An 11,343-nucleotide genomic window follows, 5' to 3' on the forward strand; every position below is an offset into this window, starting at 1 on the left:
CAAAAAGGGCGTGGTAATACAGAGGAAGGTGGACGAAATAAAAACAATCTACTGCAGTGTAAATATTAACTTGCACTGCCCATAGAAAACAAAGGGGAAGTCATGCTTCCTTTTGCAGCATGAACCACAACTTCTGTTTGGGATTAAAAGTACAAGCCTTTTCTTTGGAACACTGGAAACTTGCAATGCACTGCAAAAGAAGCTTTAGATCATTACACTTCACACACTTTTTAGACTTCGCTCTTTAGACTTTGCTCTTTAGACTTTAGACTTCGCTCTTTAGACTTCGCTCTTCACTCATAACACAACTGCTGTTAAAATTCCAAAAAAAACAGCTGCTTTTCAGGTGACAGCAACAACATAAGCCTCTTAGTGACTCCACACTCTCATTGTCACTACAGCAGTACGATTGGTCAAGCGGAGGCCAGGTGGGCGGGGCTAAAACACAGTGCACGGTGCGTAATGGCATAGATGAGCTGGCATGAGAGACATAAGACCAAACTATGTAGTGAACCACGACCTGTCTCACGGTCACATGTATGCAGACACGACTGCGACGGGTAAATCAGGTTTTCCCTTTCGACTCCGGCATGTCAGGTGCTAAGAGAGTTCTCCGGTAGTGAACATTCCACGTGGCCGAGGAGGAGCCGAGAAAACACTTCCGAGTCCGTTATATCATAAACAAAGCGAGCATGGGAAAAGCTAATGCCAGACATCTGCAGCCTACATTCAGAATACTCTGGACTGACCCACATATTAGGATTAGATGGAGGAGCTCTGGAATGGGATGGGAATAAGTGGGACTGAGCGCACGCAAACGCAAAAATGAAATGATGAAAATAGTTACACATAGGTCTTTTTATTGAATTTCTATATGGAATTTGGCGGACTAAACTATTTACAAGACACAGTTGAAGGACCTATGTGATCTGTGCCCTGAGCAACTACCTAATGATGACCCTTGACACTAGTAATGAACTCCCAATTACCAAAACAACCAGGTCTCTGACGTGGCAACACCTTTAATGGGCTTTGAAAACATTTATGGTTTAAGGGCTGTGTCACTGTGATAAATCATCTCAGACGGATGACCATGACTGAGCGTAAATACTAGGTTTTGAAACGTTACACAATAAAACAGAGCTGCAAATGTCTCATGGGGATGATATATGACGGACCCGTGATAGTGTTGTAGAGTTTCCGTTTGGATATTTTACTGCCCGTCACAAGAGAGTGGCACGATTGTACTTTAGTAGTAGTAGTAGTAGTATCAGTATCAGTATCAGTATCGGTCGTTGTCGTCGTAGTAGTAGTAGTAGTAGCAGCAGCATCAGTATCAGTCGTCGTCGTAGTAGTAGTAGTAGTAGTATCAGCATCAGTATCAGTCGTCGTCGTAGTCGTAGTAGTAGTAGCAGCATCAGTATCAGTTGCAGTAGTAGTATATTTACCATGCCTTTAAAAGATTCTGGGGAGAGCACTGATTACATAAACAATATTACATAAAACTTTTTGGCACTAGAAGTTCCTCGGGCTGTTTTGATTTCATCATTATTAGCATAACCCTGATAACAAGGTGTGATTTATAATCAAAACTCGGCTACTACTGTGTCATTTAGATACAATGCTAGGCCAAAATAGATTATTTAGCTTGCTCTTATTCTCTATTATGCTATTATTATTATTAGGCCCGAGCGCCACAAGCTGGCGAGAGGCCTATTAATCTCGTAAGGCCGTGCGAAGCATGGCTGCGAAAGTGCGCACGTAGTGCGTACGAAATCGAGCGCGAAGCGCTCGCCCACTTCCAAACGCTCACTAACGCACTCCTTCACTCACGCACGCCCCGTGCATACTAATTAGTAGTAGGAAAATGGAACTTTACCGTTGTAAACGGGCGAAGCCCGTGCAAAAGTACGCACTAAACGAGCACTTTACATTGAGATCATCCCCATATAAAGCACTCATTTGCGCTAAGTAGCTCACGAATATGTTCCCCATCTCTTGCATGTTCCGTGCATATAAGCATGTAATGCAAAAATTGAACATTATTACTGTATAGAGGGCCAAAAACACAAAGTGGGCGGAGCCCACTCAAAATTAACGAAAGTACCCGTCAGTGACCAGGGACCCACACCATGAGGTAGGAAAGCGCGAGCGCTTTCCGAAAATGTATAGTTTATGATATTTGAAAAATGGGAAACATTGTTTTCGCATCGGAATATTATTCTTTCTTTCTTTCTTCTTCTTCTCGGGACCAACCCCCCTATTTTTCACCCAGTGAACATTGACGAAAAGTCACAAAAATTTGCACGCCTCTAAAAATCGTGCCTCTCTACATTCTGGCTATTTCCCTTTTCTAAAATTAAAAAAATTGGCGCGTCAGCGCCCCCAAATGTACCAAAAATGCATTGAGAGATGGGAAATGACCCAAAAAAAATCTGATCGTAGAATCATGAAATTTGGCGCAGAGGTAGATGGTGACAAGAGAAGTAAAAAATATTATTACGGCAACGCCGTCCGCCCAACCAAATGTCGGCCATATTGCTTCAAAAATGGCTAAACATGACTTCGGAGTTTTTCCAAACGTCGTACTTTTACGAACTCCTCCCAGGGCGTTGGCCCTAAAAAGCTGAAATTTGGTGAAAATGCTACTGAGGAGTGGGACATCAAAAGTTATCCAAATTACATTGATACCTCTCACGGTCTCTGTGCGGCGAAGCCGCAAACTGTAACTAAAATTTCAGAAATCTCCCATATTTAAAATTTCTGCCGTTTGCGCAGATAAAGTCCGAATTGCATCAAATTAGAATCAGTTGTTAAACTCTTTGCCCTAAACCTACTTGAAGTGAAATAAATTCATTTGGCGCCACAGCGCCCCCTACAGATTTTATATGGAGGTTAAATGTTTAGTTTTGCGAAATTATATGAAATTTGACACACAACTCAATTTTAGCATCCCCATCAAAAAAGTCAATGAGACCCATGTCATAATTGTTATGGCGTTGCCCAACGATGACCGAAACCTTTCATGTTATTCCAATGGGGAAATCGCCAGAACATGTTTACACTTTAGACTTTCACAAACTCCTCCCAGGGCGTCAGCCCTATTAACCTGAAATTTGGTGGGACTCATCTTCAGGGGTGGACCATCAAAAGTTATCCACATTTTCATTCAAAGAGTCACGGTGTCTGTGCGGCAAAGCCGCACATTTTGCCAAGAATTCAAAATAAAATAGCTTTTTGATGGTAAAACAAAGGGGAGAAGATGTGACAGCGTCACAGATTCAGCAGTAGGCGTAATAAAAGGACAATTGGGGCGCGTTAGCGCCCCCTCCTCTTGCGGCGTGGCGGCGGTGGGGCGGCGGCGTGGCGAGGGCCGATCATTGCCGCTTGCGGCTATATTTATTATTATTCTTGTTCTTCATCGCTTTGAACTCTAATTTGACCCCCTGAACATGCTCAAAAACTCACCAAACTTTGCCCAAAATTCAGAATCGGCGAAAAATTTTGTTTTTTCTGGGCCATTTTTTTTTTCGTTAAAAAATGGCGCGACAGCGCCACCAACAAAAGTCAAAATACATTGCGCCTATGGGAGACGCCCCGAGGTCAACTTTGTCGTAGAGCTACGAAATTCGGAACACACATTCCTCTCGTGAGGACAAAAAAAAAATATTATTGTGGCCACGCCCCCAGATTTACCCTATGGCCGCCATCTTCCTTTGAAAATGAAAACACGCTGTGTTAGCCATTTTGTTCACGTCAAACTTTGACGAACTCCTCCTAGGGCGTTTTGCCCACCGACTTCAAAATCGGCGGACGTCCTCTGGACAAGTGGGGCATCTAAAGTTATCCAATTTTTTGAGATACCTTTTACGGTCTGTGTGAGGCGCAGCCGCAAAGTTGGACAACTTATTTTGGAATATTGCAGATCTAAAAATTGCTCCCATTTGATCAAAACAAGTCCGATTAGGACCAAATTTGAATCAGTTGTTAAACTTTCTAGTTTGGACCAGTTTAGGCTGACAAAATTGAAATGGCCGCGATAGCGCCCCCTACAGAGTGACCTTTAAATTAACATTGAAGGTCAAAAATTAGTTTTACCAAAATTGTCTAAACTTTACCCAAAATTCTATTTTGCCGTCCCGATCACAAAAGCCAAACACAAAAATGCCTTAATTTTTACGGCGTAGTCGTAGCGATAACAGAAACCTCCCATGTTATCCCTATGGGAAAACCACAAAATCTCTCAAATTACCACATTTTTATGTTTCACACTTTAACGAACTCCTCCTAGTGCGTTTTGCCCACCAACCTCAAAATCGGTGTACGTCCTCTAGACAAATGGGGCATCTAAAGTTATCCAAATTTTAAGGATAACTTTTACGGTCTTTGTGCGACGGAGCCGCAAACGTTTCCCAGAATTCTGACTATTTGGCCTTCAGAGTGGCCTATAAACAAGAGTTTTTCCAAATGACATGATATTTTGCACAAAATTCTCATTTGCCATCCTGATCATACAAGTATGAGAGCCAAAGTCATATTTTGTACGGCGTAACCGTAGCGATGACAGAAACATCCCATTTTATCCTTATGGGAAAATCGCAAAATCGCTCAAATCACCACATTTTTACGCTTCACACTTTAACAAACTCCTCCTAGGGCGATAGCTCGATCAAGCTTTACTTTGGGAAATATCATCTACACAAGCGGGGCATCAAAAGTTATCCATATTTTTATTCCAAGTGCTACGGTCTCTGTGCGGCGGCGCAGCAAATTTGACTGACACTTGTGTTCATTTGCACTGGATTGGCCATGTCCAATGTGTCGCCGTCTGTCAAGTTCTTTTTTAATTCAACACACAATAAGGGCGCCATCTTTATCAAGTCGAAAGCGCAGAGTCGGAAGGCCGGCGGCCCGCGAGGGCCGTTGGATGCCGCTTGCGGCTTTAATATTCTTTCTTTCTTCTTCTTCTCGGGACCAAACCCCTATTTTTCACCCAGTGAACATTGACGAAAAGTCACAAAAATTTGCACACCTCTAAAAATCGTGCCTCTCTACATTCTGGCTATTTCCCTTTTCTAAAATAAAAAAAATTGGCGCGTCAGCGCCCCCAAATGTACCAAAAATGCATTGAGAGATAGGAAATGACCCAAAAAAAATCTGATCGTAGAATCATGAAATTTGGCGCAGAGGTAGATGATGACAAGAGAAGTAAAAAATATTATTACGGCAATGCCGTCCGCCCAACCAAATGTCGGCCATATTGCTTCAAAAATGGCTAAACATGACTCGGGAGTTTTTCCAAATGTCGTACTTTTACGAACTCCTCCCAGGGCATTGGCCCTAAAAAGCTGAAATTTGGTGAAAATGCTACTGAGGAGTGGGACATCAAAAGTTATCCAAATTACATTGATACCTGTCACGGTCTCTGAGCGGCGAAGCCGCAAACTGTAGCTAGAATTTCAGAAATCTCCCAAATTTTACATTTCTGCGTTTGCGCAGATAAAGTCCGAATTGCGTCAAATTAGAATCAGTTGTTAAACTCTTTGCCCTAAACCTACTTGAAGTGAAATAAATTAATTTGGAGCCACAGCGCCCCCTACAGATTTTATATGGAGGTTAAATGTTTAGTTTTGCGAAATTATATGAAATTTGACACACAACTCAATTTTAGAATCCCCATCAAAAAAGTCAATGAGACCCATGTCATAATTGTTATGGCGTTGCCGTAACGATGACCGAAACCTTCCATGTTATTCCAATGGGGAAATCGCCAGAACATGTTTACACTTTAGACTTTCACAAACTCCTCTTAGGGCGTCAGCCCTATTAACCTGAAATTTGGTGAGACTCATCTTCAGCAGTGGACCATCAAAAGTTATCCACATTTTTATTCAAAGAGTCACGGTGTCTGTGCGGCAAAGCCGCACATTTTGCCAGGAATTCAAAATAAAATTGCTTTTTGATGGTAAAACAAAGGGGACACAGATTCAGCAGTAGGCGTAATAAAAGGACAATTGGGGCGCGTTAGCTCCCCCTCCTCTTGCGGCGGCGTAGCGAGGGCCGATCATTGCCGCTATATTTATTATTATTATTATTATTATTATTATTATTATTATTATTATTATTATTATTATTATTATTATTATTATTATGATTATGATTATGATTATTATTATTTGAGCAGAGACAAGTTCCTATGTTTGCGATCTGTGTTCAAAGACAATGTCAGTAAAGCTTTTCTGAGTCTGATCACCTACACATCCCATCAGCTGTTTATGGCCGTTTTATTATAGTAGATTTATACTTCCTTAAATTGGAATGAGGAGGAGCTTCGTTTTACACATCAGAATATTGTCACTGCTTCCATGGTCCAGAGTCAGAACTTGCACTTTAAAGATCCTTGTAACATTTAGTTTTAGGGGAAATAACTTTTTTTTTTGCTGTGGCATATCAGTTTATTTTGGGTTTAAATATCACAGGCTTGAAATTGAAATAGAATCAGTCAAATGCAATTAATTAAATATATGTACTAACCACTGAACTAGCATGACAAATGTAAATGAACCGGACTACAAAATGCATTTATCCTGCTTAGCTCTGTTACCATGAATGCTACTTCCAGCCAATGCTAATACTTCTTTACCCCTCAGCTTTGTCTCACCCTCTAACTCAGATTTTAGGCAAATAAAAGGGTTTAACTGCACTATATTGTCATTTATTACTATTAAGGCAGCAACAATGAATCGACTAATTGTGACTTGTCAACGGCCAAAAATAGTTGTAGTTGTATTTTGATAATTGTCCATCTTTATCTGCATTTTACAGACTCTAAAACACAAGTTAACAGGGTTTTATAACAAAAAAGTGGCATTATCAAATTAAAAATCTCTTTCTGAATATCAAGTATATGTTATTTGTAAATATAGATGCCGTCTGTCTCCATATTTCAACCTTTTCTTGGCTAGTAATGTATTTAAATGATAAATTACAATCGATGTCTCCAGTCATTTGTCACTTCCTGTGCCACCAGAAGGTCCCCGCCCCCTTTTGGGTGAAAACAAACAGCGTTAACAGATGGTTGGCACTAGGTCATATAGGGAATTGGAAAGGAAGTGACAAAATCCAAGATGGCGGCGTTCTTGTGGCCCAAATCACTTGCGGTTCACCATTTTGCTACACAGTTTTGGTACACCTGGTGGTGAGAGAAATAAATTTACTGTCTCGCAGTTTTAATTTAAGAGACTTACTGGCCCGATGGTTAGAGACACGACTTGCTTAAAGAGTTCGTGGGATGAGTTAGCTACACTTTTGCTAATGCAAAGTCATGGTATAAACTAGTTTTAGCCAAACGAAGTAAACCTAAAACTTAGGGTTAGGTTTAGGGGTTAAGGGGTAAGGTTAAGGTTAGAGTTAAGGGTTAAACCCAGACCCATGTAATTTACATTTTCACAATTCTTTGTTTTACATTCAATGCACGCCCATTTAAATTGTTTTTCAGCAAGACAACACTGCCAGGAACTCATTGTTTGGTCCTTGTACACATCAGATTCATCGTAAACTTCAGGTTTGGCCATGTCGTCCTCACCATGTCGTCCTCGCCATGTTGTCACGGGCCATCACTTCATCCAGTCCAATTCCCTATATGACCTAGTGCCAACCGTTAACAGATGGGCGGGTGATACAAATTGGTCAAATGTTATAGTTTTGCGCCAAAATACAACAAAATATTGATACGACATGGCAGACACGGACGGAGAATTTGGTGAATTTTAACAGTTTAACTATTTGTATCTCCGGCCTATGTATTAACACTGTTTGTTTTCACCCAAAAGGAGGCGTGGCCCAAAACTACCCTATGATCGGAGTCATCTATAGAGATAATCAATTGCTACTTAAATAATAAGTTGCACCGGAGTATAAGTCGCACCAGCCAAAAAATGCATAATAGAGAAGAAAAAAACACATATAAGTCGCTCTGGAGTATAAGTATATAAGTGTAAATATAAGTATAAGTCGCACTCCGGCCAACACTATGAAAAAAAAAAAAAGGTGCGACTTATAGTCCAGAATCTATGGTGCTAATATATTTTCTTGTTTCAATGATATTTTATGTTCAGTTTCCTCCAAAAACATGCAACATTTACTACAAATAAACATTTAAAATTCTGATCATATAAACGTCACCCCTTGGCAGTACCACTGGTTGGGAAACGCTGCTGTAAAGTGCGGTCAGTATTTCCGGTGACCTCATCATCTTAACCTGTGGTCCTGTGGAGCGGCGAGGATGCTGACAAACGATAAACAAACAGAAGTAACGGCCCCTCAGGTCAACGAACCCCACGAGGCCGGTCGGGCCCCCGCTGACGACCTTGTCCAGTGTGGCCCTCGTCCCCCCTCATCCCCAGGCCGTGGTCACATTTCACTCTTTTTCTGCTCCTCGTGCGCAGAGACGGCCTGTAAAGGATACGGTAACGGCGCGACAGAGGAACACAGGTCAAAGGTCAGAGCGCAAAACAAACAGCACTATGTACCATGGATCTATGATAATATGTACCTACTGTAAAGCTGTAATGGCCATGCAATCAATCATGTCAAATACAATAGTAAACGACTTGAACACAAACAATCATCTGTCCAACATCGTCGTATCTAAGTCGTGATAAAGCAGTAACCCGGGCAACGGCGTTGTAGCATTTTAAGACAGTTGTGTCATTCTTTCCGAACATTTGAAGATGTTTGTTTAATCCAGGAGTATCGCAACAGGCCACAACATGTAGCACCCACAGTTTATGACAGATACTATTGCAAGTATTTGAAGCAAAAGGAGGCACTGGACTAGGAATCGAAAACACTCGAAATGATCAAACTTAAAGCAGGAAATCTTTTCACTGCGTTTGTGTTTCGTGTTTGCACAGAATCATAGCAACGCAAACAATTCAAATGCTTTTCTAACATCACACGTCACGTCGGTTTAGGCCCTTTAGGCTCGTTACTCTTTTGTTTCGAGCACTCGTTAAGCTTTTGCCTCACAAACTATGGCCCGGGGGTTAAATGTGGCCCTCAGACAGCCGTTTGTTGGCCCCCAGGCTTCCTGTTATACTGGCCCAAACAACCAAAAGTAGCACTTTTTAATGTGATATTGAAAAGAGTCTGCTATTATAACCTAAATAACAAACATTTTGATGTGATGCAGGCCTATTACGAATGTCCTAAGCCTCATTAAAGATGTGGAGGCTCATCAAAGCTACATCAAATGCAAAATGTTTCAATACACAGCCTTCAGTGGAAATAAAAGACTGATTAAAATACTATTAAATGTCTTCTTTTTTTAATCAGACACATGCCAAGTGCCTCCTGGTAAGTTCTCAGGTACTACAGGTAGTTTGGGAATACCCACCGACTCAACAGTTACTTTACAGTCACAAAGAAAGTAGAGCAAGTGTATCACAACTTTTGTCTGTGTCAGAACACGAGTGCAACTATTTCCTGAACGCTTTTTAGTGTGTTTGTGGTTGATGAGGAAAGACTGAGGTGCAGAGCTTCAGTCGCAGAGACAACGTCAAGAGTCGGAAAACACAGTACAGTCATGATAAACCTCTCACTTTAGCCAGTTAACCGTGCTGTTTTAGTTGTATTACTGGCTATAAATGGTTAAAAAAGGTTAGATTTATGGGTGCTAGTGTTGTTTGTTTCTCGTCTTTGTCGGTGAACAGGATGCACCACTCGCCACCTTTTAAAAAGCACGCATTTCTACTATATAAGGTTGTAAACACACATAGGACACCACACAAGGATCCTTTGTAGTGCAAGTTGGTTGTCTTTTTCCCACACTTCACGTACCTGTCCACCAGGGGAAAGAAGGTGAGGACTTGCCCCAAAAACAATTCCAAAAAATAACAATTATCTACACCGTCTGCGCCAGTAAGTAGTACGTAAATATTCTAAACTTTTACCTCGGGATGATGACTGAACCTCCGCGCGTCCGCATCACTTCTTTCTGTTCGATTAAAAGGCCCACGGAACGCGACACGGTCAGAGAAACACACGCAGACTTCCTCCTCTTCTTCTTTCACACGCGCGCATCGGATGTCATCGAGCTGCACGTAAACACGCACGCGACCACGCGCCCGCAAGCGGAGGCCGGGAAGTGGCGACTCTTCAAAATAAAAGGGTTGCGGGTGTTTCTGTTTAGTCTAAAAGTCTGAAGAATATAATAGATCCGTGAGAATAAAGAGTATAAATCTAAAGAATAAGTAGTCGATACAAGTACAGTAGGTGGCGGTGATGTAATACTTGGATACAAACGATCATAAAACATAAAACAAAGATGTATTATATAGATGAATGATACAAATGGATTATTAACCATCCTTTGCCCTATAGCCATGTCATTTAAATATGTGACAAGCACATTGCCCTTGCATTTAAAAGCTCATTTTATTTTTTTAAATTAAATTCTCCATAATTCTGGACCGTGTTTAATTAAATAATAGCCAAACTGAATTGGCTCTTTACACAATCATTCATCCAGCTTGCTGTTATATGCAACATTTTGAGGACTTTTCCTCATGCAAAAGATATTTTTAGTTTTCATCACTCTGAAACTTATGGATAGGATAGAAAATCCAATAAAGCCTCAATCTGCTTTTACTGGGATTTAAATTTTGATTCAGTCTCATAAAGTCCCCTTCAACCTATTATTTTTTCAAACACACATTCACCACATCTGAAAGACCTGCACTTTACAAGCTATACATGACTGTTTGTTAAGCTCGCGCTAAGTCGCCTGCAGCTCCTGGTTCTCCTTAATAACTTTTAAGAGGATGACCAACACTGGGCCCTTATTTGTGTTCAGGTGTCAGTCCTTGGAGGAAAACACAATGTAGGACAGAAAATGGAGTTCTGTGTTCAGCAGTTTAACTTGGTGAACACCAAACATCACGTAGCATTAAGCCACAACAATCAAAGTGAAAAGGGTGTGGACTGTCACTTCTCATAATATCCAACTGCAAATCCATACAGGCCCATGTATGTGAACCATCACATTACACAGCCCTGCAACGATTACCAGCCGAGAGCGTCCGGCTAATCCAGTTTGTAAAAGTGAAATAACTAAAAGTTTGCAGCACTTGCCCAAAATATACACTAATAAATTATTTATGATGTACTTTGCAGAACATGAAATACTGATCAACATAGAATGATGGTCTCTTTAAAGCTGACCTTAGTCCAAGCTTAATTTCAAATGCATCACATTTAATTATCTTTCGGGTAGAGTTAATATGTACACAGTGTAATTTGATCTGTTTTGTTCTTTGGGAAAGACTGTTCACAGCACATTGG

The 11,343-nt window shown here is 41.0% G+C and overlaps 1 protein-coding gene across 1 annotated transcript in view; it reads right to left on the reverse strand.

The window, feature by feature from the left end:
• The window catches only part of LOC140381040 (multiple C2 and transmembrane domain-containing protein 2-like), a 39,992-nt gene extending 29,954 nt beyond the window's left edge, over window positions 1–10,038 (reverse strand). The window contains exon 1 of the mRNA XM_072465056.1: window positions 9,954–10,038. The gene's annotated coding sequence lies outside the window, so the exon portion shown is untranslated. The remainder of the gene's footprint in view (window positions 1–9,953) is intronic.
• Between the last annotated feature and the right edge of the window lie 1,305 nt (window positions 10,039–11,343).

The sequence above is a fragment of the Eucyclogobius newberryi genome, unplaced genomic scaffold (assembly GCF_026437365.1).
Source record: "Eucyclogobius newberryi isolate DKJ021-1_F unplaced genomic scaffold, fEucNew1.0.hap1 SCAF_5, whole genome shotgun sequence".
NCBI lineage: Eukaryota > Metazoa > Chordata > Actinopteri > Gobiiformes > Gobiidae > Eucyclogobius > Eucyclogobius newberryi.